The sequence below is a fragment of the Balaenoptera acutorostrata genome, chromosome 9 (assembly GCF_949987535.1).
Source record: "Balaenoptera acutorostrata chromosome 9, mBalAcu1.1, whole genome shotgun sequence".
NCBI classification, from domain to species: domain Eukaryota; kingdom Metazoa; phylum Chordata; class Mammalia; order Artiodactyla; family Balaenopteridae; genus Balaenoptera; species Balaenoptera acutorostrata.
In genome coordinates this window covers 10,112,298-10,139,462 of record NC_080072.1, presented here as the reverse complement: position 1 = coordinate 10,139,462, position 27,165 = coordinate 10,112,298, and the positions used below count along the sequence as shown (strand labels likewise).

Here is a 27,165-nt window from a genome sequence, read left to right as displayed (position 1 = left end):
AGATGGGTGGGTAGGCGGATGGAGGAGTGAGTGGATGGGTAGGTAAGTGGGCAATGGACAGACTGGGTAGAAGAATGGGTGAGTGGGTGAATGGGTGGGTGGATGGATGGGTGGGTGAAGAGGCAGGTGGGAGAATTAGTTGTTGGGTGAATGGGTGGATGGATGGATGAACACCCTCAAGAGTACTCTCTACTCTTGTTATTATTGTCCAGAAAGTGCAGATGAATCACACTAGTCAGTAAGCAGGCACTCTTTCCCCTGAGACATCTGTGTTTACATCCCATAGCTCCCTAGCGCCCCAAGGAGAAAAACTAGTTACTACAATGCTCATTAGGGAGCAGACACTTACAAATAGGCTGGTTTAATGAGATGCAAGGATCCCCCAATCCTCTGGGCATTACAGTGAAAGTGCTGGTGATACCCAAGTGAATGGAGGATGAGGTGGGAATGGAAAAACCCCTTGGAAGCCATCAGTCCTCTTTCTCCTCCCTATCTTCACCACCACCTAGACTACCATCACTCTCACCTCCTCCAGCATCTCCACCATTATCACTCCATCACCCCATAGATTTGTCGAGACCCTGACGGCAAATTATGCTTACTCAGGCAAAAGGTATGGGTTGTAGGCTCCCCTCTGGTGGGAGGGGACAACTTGCTTCTTGTACAGGACCTCAGCACATCCCAATGGTGGCTGATCTTTTAATCCCTGGCTGGTCCAGCCCCTACTTCCAGGCTATTTGCCCCCATGACACATACCTGTATCTCACAGCAGGAGGAACAAGAAGGCAGGAAAGAAGCTGTTTTCAGAGGGAAGGAGGATTGAAATCCTGCCATGAGATAGCCAGGATGATCCCTAGCTGGGTCCAGGTGTCCCAAACCCCAATTCATATGCATTGTCTAGACCTCGAAACTGGTTAATTTCTCTCCCTGTGGGAGTCTGACAGCTCAGCCTCCAGAGCTTTTCTCTCGCCTCCCCAGGCAGGCTGAGTTTGTGCTATGTGGGTAAACAACATTCCCCTTGGTTGTGAGATGCAAACATTTACCTGGTGGTGGGACTGAGTGATTCCTTCCCATCCACCCCGTCATGGGTACCAGGATTCTGGGTGAGAGCCAGCACCGTACAACACTCAGAGATGGGGGACCCAGCATCTGGGAGTGGGCAATGATCTCACACTGACTACTGGGAAAGTCACATTCACTATTTCACTCAGGGGCCTCCCTGGATTTTTGCATTTGGGAACAAGCCAGGCTAAAGTCGCCATGCACAGAACTATGATTTCATCCATTATCTGATACCTTGCATCCAAGCTAAAATGTAGTCATTGGATCTCCCACGGCCATAAGCAGATACTATATACTTCAAAACACTGCATGCTTTGAATTCCCCCAGCCTTAAGCCAGTATGCCACATTGGCTTTCCTTCCCTCGGGCTGTGAGGAAAGGCGGTCAATCGCTGGGACCACGGGGCAATGCCGTCAGGGGGTTGGTACCCAGCTCAGGAATTCTGCAGTTGTCTTTCTGCAGGCAGCTCTAACCTGATGCAATCACTAGCCAAGCCATCCCATCCTGCAGCTGCTGGGAGCTGAGAGTCTGGGGCAGGGCACAGCTGTGCCAGCTGTCGGAGACAGATTACTCTACGAAGCTGGGCCGTGACTCACGTTCCAGTACAGGGGAAATGAGCAAAAGTTATACACCGTCTTTGGGGGTGCCAAAAATCATCTTGGTTTTGCCTTGCAAGATGTTCAGCTTGCAGAGCATGGGGCAGACGGAGGAAGGGGGTGGGGAGGAGGCAAGGGGAGCAGATCTGTCTCCAGTCTACTCTGCCTGTCACACACCCCCCATTACTCCAATAACAACGCTCAGCATTTAATCAGCCCCTTTGTGGAAGCAGACGATGTCACACTCATTAATTAGTTAATCCACACAGCGCCCCTGGGAGGAGGAGCCATGTTATTATCCCCACTGGGACCTAGAGGGAAACTGAGACCAGAGTGGGAATTCGGCACCGAGCTGAGGGAACACAGCCTGGCAGCTGGACCTGGACCAATCTGTGGCTTGTGGCCCATTCTGGAACCTTCACGCTTGTCTCCCTCCCCTGCTCCACTCTGCTCACAACGCTCGTGGCTGTCTCCAAAGACACCTGGTCAAACTCTGTCAGAATTGGGCCTGAGGGCATTCAGAGGGGAGGACAAACATGTTGTTGGAGTGGAGGGGGAACAGCCTGGTGGCTGGACCAGGTAAGGCCCCCAGTGAATGTGTGCTCTGAACCAGACATCTGTTATGGTATGTTTCCTCCAAAGGGTCTGGGAACTAGGGATGCAGGCGGTGATGTGAGTTTCACCATTGTCAAAATGCCTGCTGTCTGCCTCCTGTTCAGGCAATTCTGAGTTTTGATTGTCTGGTGGTCTTGGAACTGAAGGGAGGAACATTTCCACCAGGAGGCACAATAACGGTTCCACTGAATTGGACACTGGGACTGCCACCTGGTCACTTGGGGATCGTCATCTCACACACACACACAGACACACACAGGAGGGATATGGGTGGAACGCAGGGTCCCTGTGGAGTACCTCCTACACCATCATGCCCAGTGGTAAAGGCAGACAGAATTCTGCTGTGATGCTTTACAGCCAGGATCACCAAAAGCTCAGGCCCTCAAGGATGGAGACTCGGGTCAGTCCACCAGGAAAATGAGACGCAGGCAGGAGGCAAGTGAACCAAGGAATAAAGAGTTAGAGGAAGAAAGTCATAAACATACCTTTTAGGAGTTTGCAACTGGTTGCAAAAATAAAGACTGCAGCCGCTACCTTGATGGTTACTGGAGTCGGTTATTTCCTTGTTGGTTACTGGAGTTGCTGAAGATTAAATAATTAACCCCTCCCCCTTTTCTTTTTAAACAGCAATGATTACCATTGAAAAGCATTTTTCATACATTTCCTTTTCCTTTCCATCCATATTTATAATAGCAGTGCTTCTCCAACTGTAATGTGCATACAAATCACCGGGGGATCTTTTCAATCTGCTGAGATGTGGGGGCCTGAGATTCTGCATTTCTCACAAGCTCCTCGATGGTGCTAATGCCACCCTTTGAGCAGCAAGAATTCGAAGGACATGTTTGTGGTAGTTAAATGCACCCTTTAATTCAGTTGTTAGATGCCCAGATGGGATCACCATAAACCTTGAGGAAAAAGAGACATGGACATCACCTTGAAGACCTTGAACTTGGATCTTGATCATGACAGCAAGTCTGGAGGTGGCCGACCAGGGAATATTGGAACACAATATTGTTTGGTGAAGATGGCTTTGGATGAATGGGAGGAAGATGTGTGTGTGTGTGTGTGTGTGTGTGTGTGTGTGTACATGTGTGAATTTGTGTGCACTGGGCAGCTAAGGGGGTAGAATGTAGCTGCTATGATTGACCATGGCCCAAGCTGGACCAACAAGATTCTTTCTTTTGGGAATCTAGAACTTTGAACCAAGGGACATTACATTTGGCAGTTTTGATTCTGATTAATTGCAATGATCTAGACAGAAGGTCCCCAAACTGCTATGCTACAGTCAGTCCTTAAAGCCTCCCTGATACCCTGCCCTTCCTGAGGCTGGGAGGGTCCAACTCTTTCTTGAATCCCCTGTGGTATCCCACCCAGTATTTGCCCTCCCCACCCCCATTTTTCTTTTTTTTAAAATAAGCCGGAGTTTGCCTTCAAAATAACCACAGGTAATACAGAACTCCTTCCAGAAGTAGGTCCCACCTGCTTCAACAGAGGGGAAGACTGCCCTGGACTCAGAGTCTCACTTTAAACCCAAAAGTCCAGATAATTTTCAGGTGGATACTCCACCGCAGGCCCCCGTACACATAGCTCCTTACGCTCCCACTTACACTAAACTGCTGTGTATCACCCTGTTTTCTTGGGGTGACAACAGGGCCCAGAGAACATTTTAGAGGCACTCCCCCTGCTGAAACATGCTACTCCCCTTTTTGCCTCTGAATTCTACTCCACCTTTGAGACCCAGCTGGGTCATTTCAGCCTCCAGACCCAACTCCCTCCCCCAAGGCTTGCTTAAGTGCCCCTCAAAGAGCTCCACCCGCCCTCTCTGCTGAGCTCCTACACCACAAGCACCCTGTACTGTGATGGTCTAGTACCCCCTAGACTGAACCGAAGGGCAGGGCCTGGGTTCTGCTTGGCTTTGAGCTCACTCACTCACGCAGCTTAGCACAAGGCACGTGGACAGTGGCGCTCCCCGCTCAAGACTAGCTCTCAGGGAAGATGTGTTAAGTGAATGAATGGATGCGTGTGAAGCAGAATAGGAAGGGCAATTTTCTTTATTTTCCAGGAATTCAAAATTGACCAAGCGCCCTCTTGGATGCCAGGCACGATGCTGGGCCCTGTAGGGGTAGAGGGTGAGGGGAGGACACAGATGATTATGATGTGCTCTGAACCCCCCCCCCCGACAAAGGAGCGCTCAGCACCCCGAGGAGGTGGAACCCATCTCTCTCTTTCCTCCCCCCAAATGAACCAGTTCTCCAGTGATCCTACATGCTTTTTTGCCTCTCCCACGCTAAACCCGGTCACGCGGGGCCTGAAGGAGGGGGACCCAGGCAGCTCCCTTCCCCGCATGCAGCGCGGCCGGTCCTGCCCCTCCCGGCCGCCCACGAAGCTGCAGCGGCGGCGGGAGTCCTGCACCCACCGCCCCCACGCGTGGAGCCCCGCGAAAGACTCCGCTCACTCCGGCCTCGGCGCCGCTCCCCTCCCTGGCACCAGAGGGCGCTGCCGCCCCGCGGTCGTCGCCATGGTCACCGCTGGCGGCGGAGTGGGGTTTACGTAAAGGACGCAGCGTCCCCCGGGGGGCGGAGGCGGCCTTCGCGCCGGCGCCGGCGCCCTGCGGAAGCGGCGTTAGTGAATTGGGGCCTTGGGGAGCCCAGGATGGAGGTGGCGGTCGCGGTGGCGGCGGCGGGTCGAGCCCTGCGGCGGGCTGGAGGTAAGGGGGGCCGCGGGCGCGGCGGGCCGGGCCGCGGACTCGGGCGCGGTGTGAGCGGTGCGGCAGCTGGGCAGTGTCCAGGGCGCGCGGTGGCCCGCCCGACGGGTCCGCGGGCGGAGGCGCGGCTGCCACGCGCGCCCGTGGCAGGTGTGAGATCCGTGGAGCCCCTGGCACCAGTGTGGGAATGGTGACACCCGTGGCACGGGCGTGGGCAGCGTGGGTCTGGCACAGGCAGCGTGGTTTTCCTGGCACGGGTGTCAGAAGAGTCACCCCCACCTTGGTGCGGTGGTGGGTGCCCAGGTGTTAGGCGGGCGCAGCCCTCAGTGCAGGTTGGCGGTGGGCACAACACTTGGACTGGTTCTGGAGTGGCGGTGGCCAGCTTGTGGGCGCATGGTGGTGCCCCTGGCAGGGGTGTGAGGAAGTGCTCTCATTAATAAGGTGTCGGATGGCTCTGGCCTTGACACGGTCTGGAGTGATGGCACCCGGGGCTTGAAGAATTCGTGTCCTCAGCATGGCAGGAGTTCCTAGCGTGACTGTGAGAAATGGCCCTGGCACAGCGTGGTGCCGGGGCAGCCTGGCCCTGCGAGGGGAGAGTCCATGGCCCTCAGACCCTGGTGGATGGGAAGGGTAAACGCCCATCCTCCCACTCTGGTGATGATGAGGGGCATTGCCTCTGGCACTGCGGGCCCACCTTTAATATCTGTTGGGTGCACTGGACTGAGGAAGGCAGAAAGCTGAGAGAAGGTTGGTGTCCTTTATAATGGACGTGAAAGAGAGATGCCTGGAGATGCTTCTACCCTGAGGACGCCGATGGTGACCCAGATGGAGACCTGTCCCAGCATTGTCCTGGGCTCATGAATTCATCCAGCTTTGGGGAGGAGAGGAGAGGTGGACGGTTCTCAGCTCTGCTCACTCTCCCTGAACATGTGTCCTGAGGAATGTGCATGGCTGAGAGGTGGGCCGTGTCGGTGGGCGGGGGGAGGTGTGTTGCTCTATCCTTCTGTAGTTCCCGGGCCCTGCCTTTTCCTTCGCTCCTGGGTGTCTGGGAGTTGCCTCTCTTCTACGATGCTTGGAAGCCTTTGGGTCCAGAGGATCATTTGGGTGATGTTTGAAAGATGAGTCTGCAGCCACCAGGAGCGTGCTAGGATTGCGTCTGCCCTCATCAGTCCTTTGGGAAGCTCTGGGTGAGGGTCACACTCAGCGTCACATGTGTTCTACTTCACAGAGGGGCGATTTACGACCCCCAGAGTAGTCTTAGGATGTGGGGGAATTTGTTAGGTCTTTGTGGATCTCTCAGGGGCAGAAGAATAAATGAGGCTGGGCCTGGTAGAAGACCTTTAGGAGTCCAGAAAGACCAAGTTGAGGGTATGGGAGACTAGGGTGGGGGTGGCAACTCACTTGCCAAAGTGGGTGCTTGGAGATGCTTCTGAGTGTCCTCAAAGCTAGAGTGTTGTCCAGTGCATGCGGAGCCAGGAAACTTGAATTCCAGTCTTGCCTGTGTGACCTTGAGCAGGTGACTCTACCTCTCAGAGCCACATCAGAAGGTGGTCGCAGAGGATGAAAGATGGTGCCTGTGGAAACCCTTTGTGAAAGGCTGTCCAAAGGTCAGGGATTATCATCAGGTAAAGAGACCAAGGCAGGAGGCAGAGGAAATGGAGGCATGGAATGTGATTGGGGAGGAAGGCAGCCGGAAGGTCGAGGGCCTGTCATAGGGAATTAGAGGCCCTGAGCGTAAGGGCTCCTGGTGGGGAAAGTGGGATCTGTTGACATTGTGAGTCAGCTGCCGAGCAGGAACCAGGCCCCAGGGCTCCCGAGGACTGTCCGAGCGTGGCCACAGCAACTGTAGCGTCCTGCAGGAGTGGCCAGAGCAAGAGGGAGCCCTTCGCCGGGGCTGCAGACGTGCTCGTGGCCGCGCAGGGCTGGGAGGTGTCCTCGGCTGACAGGGCTGGGGTACCTGGGTGGGAGCGAGACTTGGAAGTGTGCACTTTCTCTTGAGAACTTCCTTTGGCTCTGGGTTCAGAGGATGGGGGTGGGGAGCAGTCGCATCAGAGTTTTGGGGGCTGTGGCCTGGAGAAAGCCCAGTGGGTCACAGTCACCAGAGCGATGCAGGGCTGGGGGGTCCTGTGAGCGAGGTTGAGGCTGGTTGGCAGGAGGCTGGGGCCCATGGGGGGCACCCTCGGATACACGGGGCAAGGAGAAGGGGTGATGGGTACCCTCATAGGGGGTCTCTGAGGGCAGACAGGTGTAGCAGGAATTCCCCGGGACGTGGGCCCACTTCTGCCTGAAGGGCCTTCCCAGGTGGAGAAGCTGAGGGTGGCTGCCAGTTGCTTTACTTTCTGCCACTGGGGCCTAGTTCCTGATAATGGGCTGCAGAGCCTGGATTACATACCCCACGGCGAGAAGGCTTTGCACTGGAAGGCCTGATTCCGTGAACCCAGGCCCGGTTTCTCCAGTATTCCATGTGAGTGTCTGCCTTAGCCAGCAACCCGTTTCACAAGCTTGGTCCCGAGGCAGAAAGTTTCTGTCCTGTGTCCATGCTGCAGTGTCAAGCCACAAGGGGAGAAAGAGGACACGACCCCCCAGGCCCCTGCCCAGGGGTTGCCGCCTGGACACTGCCTGGCACTGCAAGTGCCTCCTCGGCCACTTGTTCCCAGGTCATCCGCGGGGTGCCCGAGGCCTGTCCCACATGCTCCCTGGGCCCCTTTTGCTGCCTCCGCAGGAGTTGCCAGCACTTCAGCTCCTGCCTGGAAAGCTCTCCTAGTGCAAGTCCATTAAGAGGAAGCCTCAGGCCTCCCTGATATGAATATTCAGCATTCACATCCCCTCAGCTCACCCTCCACACCTCCGCCTGTTTGTTCTGATTTGTGGCTCAGCCTCATGGTTTGGGGATCCAGGAGCCAACCCTTGCTCCACCCCTTTGCAGCCACCCCTTGCCATCTGCTTGGGATGCTGGGACTCTGCACAGCAGAGCTGGGTGGCAGGCGGGGCAGATCAGAGACGTCGACAGGAGGAATTGGCCTCTGTTTCCCAAAAGCAGAGCAGGGCTTTCTTCCGAGTCCTCAGGGTTTGAGGCCACAGGGAGCCCAGCCAGGTCACCACCACCCCTCGTCGTGCTGCACAGCTGCTGATTTTGAGCAGATTCCAGCTGGGGCAGGGGGCTGGTAACACAGGAGTGACCATCGAGGGCAAGCGGCTCTCTGGAGCTGAGATTTTTTTCAACTCTGGTCTTCAGTCCTATTCCTATTTCTTTGTCCATGTTTCTCCAAAAGTTGCTTAACTCAGCTCCTGGCAACCTTTCCTTCCTCAGCCACCTCATAAATCATGGTGCCCGACGGCTCAGCTTCAGGGGTGCCTGGGAATCGGGCATCTTTGGACAGAGGCTTCCTGGGCCACAGCTGAAGGCCCAGACCCTCCCCGCAGTCCCTCTCGCCGGGACCAGAAAGGGATCCCCCTTAGGGTTTAATCGCCTGTTGGCCCACGTTCCACCTGAGTTCGGCTTCTCCCTGGAATAGCTTTACATTACACTCTAGTGGACCGGATGAGTGGTGCTGGGGAAATATCAATGAGCGTGCGGTCAGAGGACGATAAATCTTTTAGAGCCGTGGAGCCCAGGACATTGTGGGATGTGGTTACATCTCAGCGGGTAGGGCTAAAGACTGTCAATGTTGATTTTCCTTTTTCCTTTCTGATACAGACTTTGGCTGGACTGGATCTCCCTGGGTGGACGGGACACTGGGTGTGTAGGCGAGGAGGATCCAGGAAAGCCCCTACCCTGTGGGGTCCTCTCAGCTGCTGAGGGGGGTCCAGGGAGGTGATGTGGAGGGGAGTGGTTTGGCCACAGGTGAGGGCGTTGGGCAGGAGTGCCCAAGTCCTCTGCAGGATCATGGTGGAGACGGGCAGGGGTAGGGCCGTTGTCACTGCACGGCTGCCGGGCGATTGCACGTGTGCAAAGCCGCATGTGCCCGTAAGCAAGCGTTTCTGTGGGAAGTGAGGGCTGAGGGGGTGTGGAGCGCCTGGTGGCGGGGGAGCTTGTGGGTTCCTGTGTCTGGCTGGCCTGGTGTCAGTGGGTGTGTGCAGTGGGGTGTTGCTGGGCCCCACGAAGCAGGAGAGAACAGTGGGAGTCAGGGGGAGGTCTCCTTCCAGCTCCAGGAGGGTGAGTTTAACATCTCCATGTGATTCTTACGAGAGCAACCTTTCTGCTTTCTCAGTATTCCTTAGAAGGACGCCCAGGCTGGGGGTGTGGCTCTCTGACGCCCATATGTACTCACCCACGCCTGCTTCCACCTCCTCCCCAAGCCCACTGGGAAGTCAGCCGGGGACAGTCCGCCGGGGTGACAGAAGAGAGCACTGTAGCCCAGAGGCCTTACGATTTGGGACTCTGGAGTCAGACAGACCCGAGTTTGAATCCTGCTATCTCTTTACACCTCAGTTTCCCCATCTGTAAGATGGGGACAGTAAAACCTCCCACAGGGGTGGTTGTAAGAATCCCACGCCTGACGAGTGGAGAGATCAGGATGGAGGCAAGCACACTCGGTTTATGTTTTTGCTCCTGCAGGCAGGATCTTTTCCACAGAAAAGCAGTTACATCATGATCTGCATACATTAGCACCGGGGGAGATGTCATAGGTCATGTCCCTTTTCTCCATAAGGAGAAATTAGCTCCACCCTACCCTTGGCATGGATGGAATCTGGCCTATCTGTTGATAGAATCACACGCAAGATAATGTTTTGGCCCCTGGGGAATGGTTCCACCCCGACTGAGTCGATAGTTATTTCTTGAGCACCCACCAAGGGTTGGGGTCAGTGAGGGCCATGAAGATGAAGTGGACGCACTAGCGCCTCTAAGGTATAGGTTCTGGTGTTCACAATCTATTGAGAAGATATGAGATGGACACAGAGGTCTACGCTGTAACGTCAAGAGGTGGGTGCCACCGGCGGTCAAAGGAGATCAGGGGAGACTTAAGTGGTGGTGACCTTTAACCTGGGCCAGCCAGGTGATTGTAGAGGAAATGGCAGCAACGGGGGATATGGCTGGGAAAGCGAGGGGCTGACCGTTTGTGGTCTGGCTTGACTACGGGCGCCGGAAACAGAAGTGATGAAAGGTTGAAATCGTGAGCTGGGGCTGGGTCCCCAAGAGCCATGACAGTGAGGCTGAAGGTTTGGCCCGTGAACGTGGGCAGTCACTAAAGTGTTCTGAGCGAGAGTCTGGCAGCCGGTGCGGGCGGGACCGGGGGGCAGGAGTGGGGAGGCCAGCTGGCGTCTCGGGCAGGTGCCGGGTTCGGAGGGCTTGAACCGGGGCAGGGGCCGCCCTGGGCAGGGCGGGGAGAGACCACCCTGACTGATTACGGAGGGGAGGTGGAGGCCCCGAGGTTTGTCACTTTGGTCAGTAGTGGCGGGGCCTGGAACAGGGCCTCTTCCCTGCCTCTGATGCAGCTCCCACACTTGACTTTCAGCTGCTTTGAGTCTGGTGGGTTCCAGGCCCAGAGTGTGAGTGGGAGGCTGTTGGGGATCCCCTGAAGGAGGCTGTTCTCGTCCCTGAGGACCCACTGAGGGGGTTCCAGTATTCTTAGCACTCACTTCCGGGTGTTTGATCATTTTCTCACCAAATTACCCCTTGAAATTTCTCCTGCCAGGAGGTTACTATTCTGGGAAGTTTCATCAAAACCCTCTGGGCATTTGAGAGCTCTCTTAGCCTGGGGGGTGGGGGGGGAGGGGAGAGGGGCGAGGGGAGAGGGGGAGAGGAGGGGGAGGGGGAGAGGAGGGGGAGAGGAGGGGGAGGGGGAGAGGAGGGGGAGGAGGGAGAGCGGGGGCTTATCTTCACCTGTGTTTTGGGAGCTGCTCCTGAGAACCAATTCCTCCACCTGGAGATGCTCCTGGCCACAGAGCCTGCAGGCCGGGGCCAGAGAGGGTGGGCTGTGCCGTGTAAGGTGAGACAGGATGCCGCCTCTAATTCATCCCAAAGAGGCCCCTTGTCCTCGCGTCTCCTGGAGCCATTTAATTAATTTATGATTGATGTTCCTGGACTTACTTGAGGTTAATTTATTATTGATGTCTCTTCATTATAGACAATCTACCCTGCACCTCCCAGCACATGGCCGCCCCTGCTGGGCAGGCCTCACGGTGGGGTGAGCTTGGTGGGGCTGCTCCTCTGGCCCCCACCCCGACCCCAGGAACAGCGCCTTGCACTTGGCTTTTGCCAAACCCTCTCAGGTTTGGGGGTCGGGAGGCCTCAGGGCATCTGTCTCCGGGAGCCTTTGCTCGGCCACAAAACAACAGTAATTATAACAATAGTTTCCATTTTGTGAATTCGGGGAACTCAACCTGGCACAGCATACAGTATAGACAGGATCCCATTTACTCCTTGTAATAGGTATCCCTCTACTCCCCCCATCCCTCTACCCCTGTCTTACAGGAGGCTCAGACAGGGTGAGTTACCTGCCCAAGGACACACAGCAAGTAGGTGGGAAGCCAGAGTTTGAAACCAGGACCCCTCCCTCTGCTCTGTGGGCCCTGCCTCTCCTTCAGGCCCACACAGACCCCCTCTCCCGTGACGCCTTTCTTCCAGCCCCATTGCACTCCAGGACTGTCCTACCTGACGTGATCAGGGGGCAGAGCGCTGGCGCCCCTCTGAGCGTGTGTTGTTAAATGTTCGTGGCTTGTTCCCCTCGCTAATCCATGTCCTCATTGAAGGCTAACAGTGATGGCAAATAGCACTTACTGAGTGCACACTCCAGGCGCCATGCTAAGCACTTTACATGCATTAGCTCATTTAATCCCCGAAACCACGGGAGAGGCAGGGGGTATTAACCCATTTTATAGGTGAGGTTTAGAAATGTGCTCTAGGCACTCAGCTAATAGAGGGCAGGGCCTCCTGGACTCCAGCGGCCTTGAGATACAGGGTGCTGGTCTCGTTCTTCTTGTAATTCTCTTCTCTCTCCATCTCCTCTGGCCTGTATATCAGATATCTGTATATTTATCCAATGCCTCAAACCTTTCGCCTGTCTGGCCTGATGTGTCGGGCACCCTCCTTTGCCATGGGGACCAGGAGTACCCACTCCTGGGATCCCAGGATGGGTGATTTTAGGGAGACAGCAAGGCAGGTGGAGGGTGCTGGGCCTGGATTCTGCCCCTGACTCTGCTGGGCAACTTCAGATGAGTCACTCAGCCTTTCTGAGCCTCAGTCGCCCCGTTTGTATAAGAGCAACAATGATACTCTCTCTCCTTCATGGGCTGTCCCCATGCTCAGAGGTGATGCTGGATGGGAAAGACACTGTACTGATCAAGGGTTAGAATTGCTTGTGCGTGAGATTCAAAGCTTCAGGAGCTGGCGTGAAGGCCAGGAATGCTTAAGACGGGGCATAGTCCCGGGCCGGGGCATCTGCACCCACCCTCTGAGTTGCCCGGATGGGCTAGTGAATTCCATGGTTTGCCAGCTGGAAGGCCTTGCTCAAGGACCCTGTTGGGCCAAGAGCTGGGCAGGAGGTCCCTAGAGTGGGGGCCAGACCGCTGTCTGGTGTCCCGGTTGGCTGACCAGTGCCTGGGCCCTTGGAGGCCGCCCCACCTGTGCTGGGGCCTTGGGTTGCGTGGAAGTGCGTGGGGCCCACCTGGGGTTTCTGGGCCTCACCACCCTTCTGGTCTCCCACATGCCCGGGCAGCCTGACCAGGTCGCTTCAGGCAGGGTTTGGTGAGGAAGGAGGATAGCTCACCACGCAGCCGCCGGGACCTCTCCTCACCCCTCAAAATATGTGGAAAGCCTGGTGAAGAGGTGAGCCCTGCGTCTGTTCCGGAAAGCGGTGAGACTGTCAGCCTCTCGATGGCAGGCTTCCCAGGGCGTTGGCTAGAAACCCTCTGCTTTCTCATCAGCTTTACTCCGAGCACGTTTCAGCGCCGAGCTGGGCATGGGGAGCGCAGCATGTGCTTCCAGGGCTCCTCCGGGCCCCGGAGAGGAGGGCAGAGGCCTCAGACTGTGGGTAGGGGCGAGGCCTGCCTGGCATGACTGTTGGAAATCTGTGGCCGGGCTGCAGTGAGGTGACGGCTGGTTTCACTTCCCAAGTTTCCACCCTCTGCAGGCGGGGATTACATCAGGCTCCACTTCATCCACGCTCCTGCACTGCCCTGGGACAGCTGCCCTGCTGCAGCTTCAGGCAGGACCTCCCGGCAGCCCTGGGCCCAGCAGCCGAGGGCACTGTCCTGGCCTTTGCAGTCTCGCTGGATGTGCTACCTCCCAGTTGGCACTGCCCACCTGGCCCGCCGGGTCTCCAAGACGATGCTGCCCTTTCGTTCCTCCCATCACCCACCTCTGATTCATTTTCTTTCTCTTTAAACTCAGTGTAACATAGGCCTGCAAACATGGACTTCAGCGTAAAGCTCCATTCGAGTCCACTACTACTTGGGCAAGTCACTTAACCTCTCAGAGCCTCAGTTTCCCCGTCTCTGAAGTGGGGGATCTAGTGGAACATGGCACACTGGGCAGCTGTCGGGATCAAATGAGACGCTACCTCTTCGGAAGTTCCGCCCAGTGCCAAGAGCACTGTCAGTGTTACCCGCTGTCCACTCTTCTGTCCCCCCAGGCGGTGCTAAACTGAGAGGACCCTCCCTTTCCTGAGGCTGCGTCCTGCAGCCAGGCAACCCTTGCACCACCCCTGGCACTTGTCAGAGCTGGCAGCGTCTCACCGTCCCTCTGGCACTGACCCTGTTCCCGCCCCAGCGCTCTCTGAGGCTGCCCGTCCCTCTTTGGTTCCTCTCCTAGTTTGGTTTCCTTCCCTTTGGCGCCTCTTCCATCCGGCTGCCTTTTTTTTTGGTCCACCTTTTCCTCCCCTGAGGCCTTCGGGGGAAGCCAGGTCTTTCCTTAGACACTCTCTGACCCTCCCTGTGCCAAGTGGCAGCCCCCCAGCCCCTCCCGCTCCCCTCGGCTGTGGGAAGATGGCCTGTGGGTGAGCTTGTGCATCCCGAGCATGGCAATCATGGCTTGGCCTCACAGCCAAGAACACTGGCAACCTTGACAAGTCCGGAGTCCCGTCCGGTCCGTTCCAGCCCTGGGAGCCTGTTGGTTGGGGCAGTGACTGGAGAAGGAGGCCAGCCTGCGGGGCCACAAAGCCCCACCTGAGGCTGGAGTTTCCCGTCACAGCAAACCCTCCCTGTCCTCCTCGGTTCCAGGGACGTGTGGAAGGAGAAGGCCAGAGTCAACCCCAGTGTCCCGGAGCCAGAAAAACCAGCCGCATCTGGAGTCTCTTTCCTCCTGGGAAGCCAAGGAATTTTTCTCAAGAGGTGGTTTCAGCCTCATACCTTTGAGAGAACTTGGTCTTCTGCCGACACCGTCCCTGGGACTGGGGCCAGATTGCAGAGCAGGGAAGAGTCCTGCCGCTTGTAAACTCCCGTCACCCGTTCTCAGGGACACTCGTCAAGCAGCTTACTGCACGCTTAACTCTGTGCCTGGAGCTGAGAATAAGAAAAGTTACCACCACTTCCTCAGAGAGTTCCCAGGTCAAGGACTGACACATAAACAGACAAATGTAACAACAGCAACAATAGCAAAGCGAGTCCTCTCTGCCAGGCACCTTCCTAAGTGCTCTATGTGCGATAACTCATTTAACGCTAAGGATAGCGACCGCTCTCGTGCGGCGGGCGCTCACCGTGCTCTGTGCTGGGGCACTGCCCTGGGAGGGAGGCGCATGTGTTTGACAGCTGAGGGACAGGTTGAGGATCTCAGCTTCCTTGGAGAGCTGAAGGGACCTGCTAGAGGCCGTGTACCTGCAGCTGGCCGGCTCGGCCTCGGACCCCCGTTTGTCTGGCCCCTGCTCTCGGGGTGTTCCTTCTTGCTCCCCCATCTCGCATCAGGTTCAGGGACCCCGTGAACCACAGGAAGGACAGACAGGTTCCTACAAAAGGAAGACCCCCTATGGCCACCCTGTTGCTGAGAGGACCAGCCTGCCCACTCCTTTGTCATTGCCCATGTGTGGGCCCGTCTGTGGCTCAGACCCTGCACCTCGCCGCCCTGGCAGGCAGCACAGGAGGCTTCCTCTCACCCCCATGCCCCCTGCCAGCGGTGCTGAGCTGCTGAAGATTGTTCTCCTTGCTGCCTGCCCGCTCTACCGTGCAGTTTAATAAACGGCTAACAGAGGGCCCCCGTGCTCTGGGGCCGCCTTCTCCATTTCTTGGCCCCTTCAGAGAGCCTGACCCACCCCCCACCCCAGGTGAACCCCATTCAGCAGGCTTCCGACGGCGGTAACTAAGCCGGGCGCCCAGCCCACCACCTGCTCAGTACTTTATAAAAGTTTAACCTTAATGGTGTAACGAACTCCCATCATAAAGCAGCTGGAGCAGTGCATCCTGGGATGTATAAATTATAGGAGCCCTCTGAAGTTGTAATTGGAAATGGCAGCAAGTGTAAGGTTGAAAGGGGCCGGCCTCGTTGGGCTGAGCACGGCTATTCTCTGCTGCCTTTCAAAAGGCACACTGAGCTGAGTCTGGCTGTGAAGAAAGAATGTCCTCAGACCAAACTGAACTCCTGGTTGCTCCGCCCCGGTTCCCACTTCCTGCCCCCGACTGTGTCCGCAGAGCCTGTGGGCTTAGGAGGCGGAACCCCTACCCCGGCCTGGGCCGCAGATGGAGTGGGCCGGGAGGGAAGAACACAGGCGTGGACGCAGCAGACAGGGAGGCCCCCGGCCCGCCGTTTCCCGGGGAGCGCTTCGGAGCGGTTGGTCTGACTCCCCCGGTCTCCGAGGTCTCATCTGTAAAGTGCAGAGTCGGAGGCCACCTGTCACAGTGGTTGTGGGGCTTGAACAGGAATCCGCAGGGGGTGTTGTGATTTGGGGTGAGGGGCTCTGGAGCTGGACCGACCGGCTTCTGGTTGCAGCTCCTGCTGGTGGCACTTGGGAGACCTTAACCAAGTCATTTAACCTCGCAGCTGCAGAATCTCAGCTGGAAAATCAGGGGAATCATTGACCTGCGTCTGAGGAGTGTTAGGAGGATGGGGTTAAGGTCTCAGCAAAGTGCTGCTTTAGGGACTTCGCTGGCGGTCCAGTGGTTAGGACTCCGAGCTTCCACTTCAGGGGCCATGGGTTCGATCCCTGGTCAGGGAACTAAGATCCTGCAAGCCTCAAGGCACTGCCAAAAAAAATAAAAAATTAAAAAGTGCTGCTTTAATGGGCACACAGATCCCCAGGGAGCTTGCCAATGCAGGTTCCCGTTGAGGCTGGATGGGACCGCAGTTCTGCTCCTCAGGATGTGGCTCACGGAGCACACCTTGAGCGGCCAGGGCACAGTGTTCAACCCATAGGAAGTGCTTTACTAAGTGCCAGCTGTGATCGCCCCTCCAGGCACAGTGCCCATCGCCGGCACCTGCACGTGGTACCCACACGGGTTTAGTTGAGCGCTCCTGAGTGTGGCCTATGAGCCAGCAGCAGCACCTGGAAACAGGTTAGAAAAGCAGAATCTCAGGACGCCCCTCCCTCCCTCCCTCCACTGAATCAGCATCTCTGGAGTGGGGCCCAGGACTCTGCAGTTTAACCAGCTCCGAGGTGCTGCCTCTGCTTGCTCAGGTAGGAGGAGCACTGGTGGGCTTCATCCTCGAGAGCCGGGCTTCTCGGAGTGCAGGGAGGTTCAGAATCTCCCGGGGCTGGCCATGCTGGGGCTTGCTCAGCCATAGGCTCCTGGGCCCTACCTTGGACCAGCTGCTTCAGAATGTCTGGTAGGGCCTGGAAGCCTGCATTTACCCATCTCCTCCCTGCCGATTCAAGTTTGAGAGTCACTGGAAATCACTCACTGTCTGAGAGCTGTGGAGAAGGGCAGGAACCCCCATCCCTACCCCCCTCCCCACGTTCTGCACAAGGCTCCGCCTCTGCTGGGGGAGAATGAACCCCAGAGAGAGCCAGGAGCCCCGGGTTCCAGCACCGCCCCGTGGGGGCCTGGAGCCGCTCATCCTGGGGCCCAGCTGCGGGGCTTTTCTCACAGCGAGAAGAGGGAAACAGCCTAAGGGCCACCAGTAGGGAACTGGTTGAATAAACTCACATACCCCATGTGCATGGACTGCTCCACAATAATGAGGGAAGGTAGGGCTGGAAAAAGGTTAAAGGAGGAGAAATGTTCACCTTCTCTAGCTCAGTGAAAAAAAGCGGTAGGTACGGAATGATCCCATATTTGAACAGGGAAAAAAAAAAACTAGACAGATGTTAATAGTTAATAATTTTCCCAGAGGGATCATGGATGATTTCTATTTTCTTTCCCTTTCTCTTTCTCTTTTTTTGGTTTCTGTTTTCTGTGGAGAACATGTACTTTGTGATAAGAAGGAAAAAGTAGGCATAGATAAGTATGTCTGGTCCAGGGTCCTCAGGACACAGGTGCCAGTGGCAGCCCCAGACGCCCAGGACAGTGTTTCTCTTGCTCAACCTACCTGCTGGGGTCTCCTTCACCTTGGACCCTCTCCTCCAGTCTGTGCCCAGTGTTCCCCAGTCCTTCCTGCTGTTTCTCCCACTTTCTCACTTCCTCCCTGCCTTGAGTCTTCCCTAGTGATGGCGGGGTACATCCTCCTCTTTACACAAGAGGAATGAGTGGGGAGGGGAGAGCCGAGGGATGGGAGGCCCCCCGGCTTGCAAGCCTCTGGGGCAGAGTTCAGTTTTCATCAGGGCATCACCTAGGAGGCTAAGCCTAAGTTCCAGAATCTAGGCACATAGCATGTGCTTGAGAAGTAATGGTTGAATGAATGAGGCTTGGAATGCAGCCAACAAGAGGACAAGGACCCATAGCTGTGTGACCTTGGGCACATCAGCGCACCTCTCTGGGCTTAAGAGTCTTCATCGCTAAGAGTCAGGGAGTCTTGAACTCTGATTTCCCCGGGCCCTTCCAGCTCTCATCTCTGGTGAGTCACATACCTTCCCACTCCTGCTCCTTTGCCTGATTTTCTAAGCAATTTGTGTTGTCCAGGAAGACCCCACCTGTCCGTTCCAGCTGCCCCGTGAGAGTGTGTGCAAAAGCAGCTGCTCAGGGCAGGGCCCTCAAGGCAAGGGACAAAGGGAGGAGCAGGAGGAAGGGAGACCCATGGTGCTGAGAAAGCCACCAATAGTAGAGGGCTTGAGGGCATTTGAGCGTTCCTGGATCTGATAGTGGCCTCCCACGAACGCTTCGTTGCCTGTGTGTCATTTTTTATCTTCTCCTGACCAAAGCTGCCTTTATCCCAGTGCCTCTTGCCTGGCTTTGCAGCTGAGACCCAGTTTCCATCAGGCCCCAGCAGCCCCGAGTGTGGCCCTTTGAGCTGCTGTTTTCTAATGAGTGGCTCAGTGGAGAGAAGGGGTGGGAGAAATCCATTCAAGCCATTTGTTTTTTTTTTTTTTTTTTTTTTTTTTTTAATATTTATTTATTTATTTATTTATTTATTTATTTATTTATTTTTGGCTGTGTTGGGTCTTCGTTTCTGTGCTAGGGCTTTCTCTAGTTGCGGCAAGCGGGGGCCACTCTTCATCGCGGCGCGCGGGCCTCTCACTATCGCAGCCTCTCTTGTTGCAGAGCACAGGCTCCAGATGCGCAGGCTCAGTAATTGTGGCTCACGGGCCCAGTTGCTCCGCGGCATGTGGGATCCTCCCAGACCAGGGCTCGAACCCGCGTCCCCTGCACTGGCAGGCGGACTCTCAACCACTGCGCCACCAGGGAAGCCCAAGCCATTTGTTTTAAAGACATTTCAGTAAACTCATGGGATTTGTGGTCACATCTTTTCAGTGTTCTTTCAAAGAAATGGGTGGGTTTCTGGGTCTCTCCAACCACCAACTCCCCTTTCTGGCAGCAACCTAGAGGCAGGAGTTGGGAGCTAATGGCGGTGCTCAGCACAGAGCGCTTCCAGGGCAGAGGAGAGGGAGACAGGCTCTGTGCTGGCTGGGGCACAGCCCCTGCACAAGGTGCATTGGCCCCCGAGGCTTCTGTGTGCGGGGGGGCAGGGGCCTGGTTTCCCCCCTCTTTCTGCCTGGTGGTGAGCTCCTGCTCAGCTGTGAGCACCCTCCTGGAAGCCTTCTCTGTCTGCCTTGGGCTAAGCAGCTCACCTTGCTGTGGGGTCCCTGGCATCAGAGCCTTGTACTCCCTGACCTGCGTGTGGATTTCCTCCTCATTCTGCACTGTGAGTGCCTCAAGGTTGGAGCTTGTCATCTTCGCATTCATAGCCCCCGAGGCTCCTTCTTTTTTTTTTTTTTAATTTATTTATTTTTTAAATTTTATTTTTGGCTGCATTGGGTCTTCGTTGCTGCGCACGGGCTTTCTCTAGTTGTGGTGAGCGGGGGCTACTCTTCGTTGCGGTACGTGGGCTTCTCATTGCGGTGGCTTCTCTTGTTGTGGAGCATGGGCTCTAGGTGCGCGGGCTTCAGTAGTTGTAGCACATGGGCTCAGTAGTTGTGGCTTGCGGGCTCTAGAGCGCAGGCTCAGTAATTGTGGTGCACGGGCTTAGTTGCTCCGCGGCATGTGGGATCTTCCCTGACCAGGGCTCGAATCCGTGTCCCCTGCATTGGCAGGCGGATTCTTAACCACTGTGCCACCAGGGAAGCCCCCAGTGGCTCCTTCTTAAGATCCTATTGAGCTCATCTGAAGCCTCGGCTGGGCGGGTCTGCTTCCCCACCTGAGGCAGTGGGTGGGGCGGACTCAGAGCATCACCCTCCCCTTACCTATGCCCAGAAGGTGGTCCTACCCGGGCAGGTGTCAGGCTGGAAGGGATTGGAGTAATGGAGTAGGTGGCGTTCAGCAGTGAGGCACCGGCCCGGCAGGACCTTGCCCACCAGGCCCCCTGCACACTCAGGCAGCCGGAAGCAGCCAACCGCCAACCGGTCTGGCGGGTTTTTGGGACCTGGCCGGGTTTCTTGAGGGATGGGATGTCCTGCTGGGAGCAGGCTTTGTGCCTGTCCTTTCTGTCTTTACCCTTTCAGGCTGCTCCTCTCCTGGCCTTGCTCTCCTCTTTGCCCCGCCTCCCTCCTCCTGGGCAGAGCCTTGACCCTGCCCTTCCTGGGGCTCAGGGCAGCCTGTAGTGGAGGTGCCCAGGCAGGAGACTAGCCAGGGCCCCACAGGAACGAGGTGGCCCCGTGAAGGCCTAGAGGCACTGAGACCCTGGGAGGCAGGATGCCCAGTGGCTGGGGAGACAGGCACGGGGCCGGAGCTGGCAGTGGCCTTGGCGACCGAGCTCCCACCCCCTTCCTCACTGCTGCATCAAGCATAAGGGACCAGAGCCCCGAAGAGGCCCCAGGGCAAGGCCCAGGGCCTGAGCCCTCACTTGTAGGGCCCCTCTGAGCCCTGACTCCTCCCTGCCCCGCAGCCAGGCTCCCCTCTCAGGGAGCAGGAAATGGGGGTGTTCTCTCGCCCTCTGCGGGAAGGGGCTGGGCACCCCGCTCCGTAGGTGTCAGCGGAACTGTCACCCAGCGGTGGGTGCGGGTGCCGGGATTTCCCTGGCTGACTCACTCACCCCGGCCTGGCTGTGCCTCAGCCCAGGCAGGAGCTGTTTGTGAAGGTGTCTGGGTAGCGAGAGCGGCTCACACGAAGGGAGTCCCAGGAACCGGGGGAGTGGGGGCCGGGGGGAGGGCGGCAGTTCCCTCCACGGAGCCTCAGGCCTCCCTCCTGCCCCACGGCACGCCCCCCGCCCCTCCCCGCCTAACCCCACACCTCCATCACGCACAGCGACCCCACTTCCCGACACGGGAGGAGCCTTGAGGCATCGAGGGTCCTGAGCCCAAAGAGCGGGCCTGGCTGCTCCCTGCCTCCCTGAAAGGTTCCCCCAGGGGTGATGAAACGCCCTCCCTCCAAAGGACAGAGGAGCCATTGATTCCCTTGATCCCCAGGCATTTCACAGACAGGGTGACCAATGGGGGTGCTGAGAGGCAGGAAGTGGGGTCGGCACAGTGACCCAGCCCAGGGGCCAAGGACCCCTGGAGAAGGGGTGAAAATTGTCGGCTCCCCTCCAGAAGAATTCACACAGGCCTGTGCGCAATTTCCGGGCCCACAGATGCCCCAGAGCACAGCTTCGGGCCCTCCGGGCTGCCAGTGGCCTGTGCCGCCCTCCGGAGAGCAGGCCGGGGGACGCAGGTGTCGCAGTTACAGTGTGTGGGGGGCAGGGGAGGACCGAGCAGACAGAATGTGGAGCGCACGGCTGGAGAGCGGGCCTGTGGGGGCGGCAGCAGCAGGGCCGCGTGGGGCGAGCTGGGCTGGGGGTGGGATGGGATGCACAGTTCTGGGTGATTGCCCCAGAGCTCCTGCCTTCCACTTGCCGAAGCGAGGGGGAGTCGCCCCCTGACCTCTCTGGGCTGGAGTGGCAGGAGCCGGCAGCCCCCCACCGCCCTGGGGGCCAGGCTGCCAGGGCTGAGGTCCCTGGGCGACATTTAGGACCCTGGCACAGTTCAGTCTAGGTGGGCAGGCTTCTCAGCCCCCTACCCACCCTCCTGGTCTGGTGAGAGATGCAGCGGTTTTTGTTGGCTGGGTGCCGGCGGGGAGCTCCAGTGTCTCTGATGAGCGAGCTGCCTAGCCCCCTGGCCAGCATGTCCAGCCTTGTTGGCCACATTAACCCCTCTGTGAGCAGGGTCAGGGCAGGGTGGCCCGGGGAATGAATGGGGTTCGCGGGCCCAGCCTCCAGAGCAGTGGGGCTGCAGGCACAGCCACGAGGGCAGGGCTCTCTCTCCCCTGCTCTCAGCTCAGCCCCCTGCTGCGGTCGGGCACGGAGGCTGCCGAGCAGGCAGGACACGAGGGAGGCCTGGCCCGAACTGGGATGGGCCCTCGAGACAGGGCCAGCACACCTCAGCCCTCCAAGGGCAGCTTTCTTTAAAGGCCAGAGGACAGCCCTGCACAGGAGCCTGCAGAGGCCCTGGGAGCTGGGTTGCAGGCCAGAGGTCATGTTCTGCTCCCGACCTGCTGCTGACCTTGGTGTGGCCTGGGGCAGGTCTCTGCATCCTTAGCCCTCACTTTCCTCCCTGAAATGAGCATGTGTGACTCAGTGGCCCAGAAGGTTCCTTCCCACCCAGATGTTCTCCTGTTGTTCACTGAGCCCCCAGCTTAGAGACTGAGGGAGGGCCCAAGGACCTTCTCCTGATGGGCCTAGGTGGCCAGGTGCCCCCGCACCACGGAGCAGGGCAAAGGTCCTCTCTTGGGCTCTCCGTGTCTCCTCCCTCCTCCCTGGGGTGATGGGCTAAAAAGTGAGATAATGGCCACAAGCTCCCAGTACAAGACCTCTGGTAGGTCGTTGGGCTCTCGCTAAATAGTAGTTGGTATTGTCACCCTTATTATCATTATGTTTGAGATGTTATTACTGTGGTGGAGTTGGCTCCGCAGAGCCTGCAGGGGGCTCCCTGGAAGGGGTGGTGTGGCCCACGCCCTGGGCTGGCATCCGGGCCCCCGGTCTGCTTGAGAAGCAGGAGGTCAGACGGGGGCAGCTGGAGGGTCTGGGCAGGCGGGAGGGGGCCTGGCCCCTTTCAGGCTTGGCTGAGCCACCGGCTCCCATCTGCAGAGGGGCGGCCCGCCCTCGGCGAGTTGGCTGGGAGACCTCAGAGCTGAGGAGTGCGTGTTCTCCAAACATCTTGTTCACAGCAGATGGCAGCCACAACTCCCTTTCTCCCTGCAGTTCCGGCTGCACTTCCCTTCCCTGCGCTCGCCCTCCTGTTAACTTTGCTTTCTGCTTTTGGAGGTGGAGACGCAGCCTGCAGCCCCCGAAGCCGCCTCTGACTGTGGTGAAGCTTGGTGCTCAGAGCGTGGACAGTGTCCAAGGGAGGGGAAACCTCGAGCCCCCATCTGCTCCGTCAGGGAAGCTGTCTTGCCCAGGTTCCCACACTCTGTCTTAAGTCTCTTTGGCCAAACAGGCCAGCAGCGTGATCTCAGAAGAACAAGGGCCTGGGCCTGGTTTGACTTTTCTTGGGCAGCTGCTAGGCACCAGGCACTGCCTGGGTGCCAAGGACACAGGCAGGAGGTGCAGCCCCGCCCTCTAGGAGCTCCCAGCCTGGTGGGGAACCAGGGTAACTGGGGCAGGAATGGAGGGGCGCTGATCAGGTCTGCCTCGGGGTTGGCAGGCTTCTGTGGGCTTCACTGAGGAGGTGGTGTTTAGGCTAAGCCCTGGCGGGCTGAGGAGTTCCCAGGAGAACAGGATTAGAAAAGGCATCCCGTGCAGCGAGAACGGCCTGTGCAAAGGCACGGAGGCATGAAGAGCTCAGACCCTGCAGAGCGCTCGACTGTGGCGAGTAGTAGAGCAGATAAAGGCCAAGCTGCTTCATCAGCGTGCCCGTTCAACCCCAGGGTGGGGTCTGCGAGGAGGAGGAGACAGTGCCCCTCTGGCTGCTTGTGGGGCAGGGCCAGCCTGAAGCAGGAGCCCTGCATGGGGACCAGTGGGGCCCTAGGCAGCTGGAGGGAATTCTGGGATATGACTTATGGCTGCCCTGAGTTTGGGGCCAGCAGGAGCATCCCCTGCTGGTGAAGCAGCCCCTGCTGGTGGAGCAGCCCCTGCTGGTTGAGCCATAGGTTAGAAGTCTCCCCCAGGGGCTGAGGCCAGGAGGCCATGAATGAGCATGCCCTCGGAGGGTGTGGTGCAGACTTCCACGGTGCTGCCCCTCGTTCTGGGACCTGTCCCAGCTTCACCCCACATCCATGTGGCACTGGACAGAGCCCCCATGAATTGAGACCCTAGTCTATGCCAAACTGCGCTAAGTGCTCCCACGCGGGCCTCCTCTCATTTAACCTTCACGAGAGCGGTGCACGTGGGCATCACCCCAAGGTCCTGAGACTTGTTCAGAGTCACCCAGCCAGGACGTGGCCAAGCTCCAGGCCCAGGTCAGCCTGACCCTCCCCCTGCACGCCTCCTGCAGGGTTTCGTACCCTGTCCCCTAGAGAAGTCTCGAAGTGCAGGGTTGGGTGGGGGTGACCCACAGTATTTGCTTTTCCCAGCCCTGCTTTTGCTGCGCGGCCAGCACCTGGCTGACTGTTTGCCCAAGGATTCGTCCTCCAGGAAGATGGGTGGGGCTGGACGGGGCTGGCAGGCAAGTGGTCTGCTGCTTCTGGGCTTCCAGCTTTTCTGCATAACTGAGAAGGGCTGCACTGCCCATAAGCGCCACACCCTGCAGTCCGCGATGCTGCCCCAGCAGTGCCTGGCCTCGCCCACGCGGAGCATGTGACTTTGCAGTGCTGGGCCTGGCATGCCTGGCGTGCCAGGGCAGCAGTGGCAGCGGCAGCTGGACAGTCAGCAAGGAGCAAGAGAGGTCCCCAGAGCCCTTGTGTCAGGGCACCAGTGTGGAGGCGAGGGGTGGCATCAATGGGACTTTTGTGTGGCCAGGGGCAGAGGAGCACATGGCCCAAGCCAGGAGCGTTCCACCAGACCCCCTGCCCCTTCCTTTCCTGGGGTTGCTGCGCCTTTCCACGGCCCCTGCCCTTCCTCCCAGCGAGGAGAGCCTGCCTGCATTCAACCAATCCCTGGCCTGCCCTCACCCCCTTTCAGAAGAATCAGCCCCAGGAACTTCCCTGGCCCTGGGCCCTCCCCTCCGCCTGCCCTCCTGAGACTGGCTTTCACTGACCCCGAATGTGCTGGTGGCTCCCTGAGGCCAGGGGCCTGGTCCTCGGGGCCAAGGGAAACAGATCAGGTAAACAGAGGCTGGGAGGGCCTGGTGTCCCAGGGGAGAGGGAGCCCTTTCTTCCCCGGAGCTGGGACCCCAGGGAGACGCCTGCATTAGCTGGGCAGGGAGCCGGCACCTCCCTCCCCGCAGGCCTGCCTGTGGCTCGGGTCCTGGGAGGATGAGGAATCTCGCCTCACTGCGGGGTGCCCACCTTGCTTTGCACTGTGGCCTTTAGCAAGCCCACTGCTGTGGCCTGTGGTCACTCCACCACTTGGTAGCTGTCAGACAAGCGGTGAGGAATAGCAGGCTGTCACCAGGAGGCTGTACTGCACCCACCATGGGCAAAGAGCCCCGTACACTGAGGGAGCCAGGAGAGCGTCCTCGCTCAGGCTTGGGGACAGCCTTCGCAGGTGGGCGCAGCTGCAAGAGGTTGTCCAGTCACCCATGCTGGCCCTTGGGGGGCCGGCTGTGTGCTGGGGCTGGGGAGCAGGACTGACATGGAAGAGGGGAGTGCCAGTCTCCTTTTAGATCACAGTGGCCTCCAGGCCCTGCCCAGCCCTCTCTCCTGCTGCTGGTCAGGGATGGGTGCCCGCTTGGGGATGGACACAAAGTCTGCAAGCTCGGGCGGCATTGCAAACAGCCCCATCCTCAGGCCTTTCATCCAGAAGGAGGCTCCTTAACGCACCTTGTGCTCAAGCAGCCCCTGCCAAGCACTTGACTGTCACCCCCAGGAACGGGAACGCGAGCGCTGTGAGGCTGGTACCCTCGCAGTCCCCGTTTGCAGGTCGTACTTTAACCACTCAGATCTTATCTCCCACCCCTTTTACAGGAATCGGGGCTCCAAGAGGTTGCAACTTGCCCACAGTTAGTAGCGGCCGAGCCCAGTACCAAGCCTGGATTCTCTGACAGCGAGCCCCATGCGTCTACCCCTCTGCCCCCGACTGAAACCAAAGTGCTAATAAATGAGCACATTGATACATAATTCATCCCACCTTGGATCCCTCTGGCCTTTTTTCTCTGAGGAACTCTGAGCCCTTCCCAGACGTGATCTCATGTGTCCTCCCAAGGCCCAGAAGAGTTGAGAGGAAGCCAGGCGCTGAGGGTGGTGGAAGGGCCGCAGAGAGCGGGCCACGGGGCCTAGAAGCCAGCCTGCCCGCCGTCCAGGTCCCCTTTAGCCCTCTGCCTCTGGTAGGGGAGATGCTGGGGCGGGGACGTGTCTCCCGGTGGGCCTGCGCTCTGCCTCTGGTCTCCCGATTGTGCAGGTGTGAGCCAGGAGGAGGAGGGACGCTGGGACGGCGGGGGTGGGGGAGGGTGGTGGTGGAGGGGGGATGTCGAAGCCCAGGGCTCTGTCTTAAAGGGAAGTAATCACATTGTGAGGCTTTTTATAGTGCTTTCCTTCTAAGAAGCCTCCGCTCTGTCTTGTTTGTTCTCCTCACATTCCTAGGAAGTTGGCAGAGAGCAGATGAGGGTCACGGGGAGGAGGCAGAATGAGAATCTGTAGGGCAGGCCCTTCACCAAGTCGTCTCCCGTCCCCCAGCAGCCCAGGAGGCAGCCACTGTTCCTGTCTCCGTTGTCTGGAGAGGAACGAGGCTTAGAGGCTCCAGGGTCACAGGCAAGTCACTGACGGCCTAGGTTTTGGCCTTGGTTCTGACTGATTTAAAACACTGTGCCTAGAGTGGTCCTTCCTGGCCCATCTCCCTCCCAGGGCAGCCGTTCAGTGGCGTCGGTATTTCAGCATCTTCCCTGGCATTGTGTCCCCCAGGCAGAGGCCGAAGGCCCTTGGCAGTTGAGCGTTCAGGGGAATCAAAAAGCGAGTCCTGGGGAAACGGGAGATCGCTGAGGCTCTAAGAGGGGAGCCATTCCCCAGGTGCTCCCTTTCCTCCTTGCTGACAGCGGGCCCCAGGATCCTGGGGAGCCCCCCTGGCCACCCGGGCTGCAGGCACATGGGTCCCTCAGGGACCCTGTGGCTGGGAGGGGACTCGAGTGCCCGCTGCGTCCCGAGAGCACGGCCTGCGGTGCCCTCCCCGCTGATGTGCGCCCGCCCCCCAGTGGCAGGTGGGCACTACGAGCCGCCCTCCCGCGGACAGGAGGCCGGGGCGCCCGCTGGGAGGCCCAGAGGAGCCAGCTCATCAAGGCGGTGGAGGCCCTCAGCGGGGTGGGGCTGGGGTGGGTGGTTGCCAGCAGACAGAGACACCCTCTCTCCGAGCCTGTTCCCCCTCCTGTAGGGGGTTCGCATCAACTCTGAGGTCTCCTCTGCCTGAGTTAAGGCCCCCTCCGCATGGCCGTATCCGTGGTCAGAGCCAGTGGCTGGAAGAGTAAGGAGTTGAACATTGAAGGAGAAATGCCTCCAACCTCTAGCTCATTGTGGGGAGCCCTCAGTTGTGGGAGCAGAGCCCAGGGACCACCCCTGAATGGGTGCCTGCTGGACCGACACCCCGGCCTGTGGCACACATGAGGGCAGGACTGGGCCGAGCTGAAACTCTGGGGAGTGCGTTCCTCCAGGATCGGGGGAAGCAGGGCGTGGTCCATCCTCCCCTGACGGCAGGAAGTGCTCCAGGCTCCAGAGCGGGCCGGCCCCGGTGTCTCAGGGATCCCAGGGCTGGTACAGTGCCGGCCCCTCCGCCTGTCCGGTTGCACGGCAGTC

At 58.3% G+C, this 27,165-nt stretch overlaps 1 protein-coding gene across 4 annotated transcripts in view; it reads left to right on the top strand.

The window, feature by feature from the left end:
- Positions 1–4,843: 4,843 nt before the first annotated feature.
- The window catches only part of DAGLA (diacylglycerol lipase alpha), a 62,780-nt gene continuing 40,458 nt past the window's right edge, over positions 4,844–27,165 (top strand). For 2 of the 4 annotated variants that reach the window (XM_057553161.1, XM_057553159.1), the window contains exon 1: positions 4,844–4,980. The gene's annotated coding sequence lies outside the window, so the exon portion shown is untranslated. The remainder of the gene's footprint in view (positions 4,981–27,165) is intronic. The other 2 variants (XM_057553162.1, XM_007174428.3) reach the window with 1 other exon arrangement.